This window comes from Grammomys surdaster, unplaced genomic scaffold, assembly GCF_004785775.1.
Source record: "Grammomys surdaster isolate TR1022 unplaced genomic scaffold, NIH_TR_1.0 125749, whole genome shotgun sequence".
NCBI classification, from domain to species: domain Eukaryota; kingdom Metazoa; phylum Chordata; class Mammalia; order Rodentia; family Muridae; genus Grammomys; species Grammomys surdaster.
Window position 1 is genome coordinate 2,200,644 of NW_021620581.1, and position 812 is coordinate 2,201,455.

Below are 812 nucleotides of genomic sequence, written 5' to 3' on the forward strand. Positions count from 1 at the left end.
TCCATCTGTGATTAAAAGAGTTTTTACAATAACGCCACAAAGAAGTATATTATTCAAACCCTGTGATATCAGTCACTAATAGCATCCTGTAAGACAAGCATTCCCAATAGCTTGGCTAAACAGTATGATGTCAAATTATCAAGGATTGTTGAGCTAAGAAAAAAAAGTGAAAATACTTAAAATTTTAATCCAAAGGTCAAAAGTTATGAACAAATCTTTCAATCCATACTCTACTGGAATGAACTGATGTTAGTCAGTCCAATAGAAAGAAATACATTTGTTTAAAATGCTTTAAAAAAAAAGCTGGCTGTCCTCTGAGAGGCTCTGCCAGCACCTAAGATAGATGCAGATCTTCACAGCCAACCATGGGACTGAACCTGGGGACCCCGATGGAAGAATTAGGTGAAGGACTAAAGGAGCTGAAGAGGATTGCGACCCCATAGGAAGGACAACAGTATCAACTAACCAGACTCCTCAGAGTTCCTAGGGACTAAGCCACCAATTAAAAAGCATACATGGGCGGGCCATGGCTCGCACTACAGGCAGAGGACTGACTCATTTGGCCTCAGTGGGAGGGGAGGCACTTGGTCCTGGGGAGACTTGATATCTCAGAGAAGGAGATTTAGAGGGGTAAGGCGGGAGTGGGTGGGTGGGGGAGCACCGTCTTAGAGGCAAAGGGGATGGGTAGGGGTGGAAGGTTTGTGAAGAGGAGACTGGTAAGGGGGATAACGATTAAAATTTAAATACAATAATTAATAAAAAATTTAAAATTAAAAAGGGAGCTCAACCTGCAATTAGGGAATGGAGGCTTG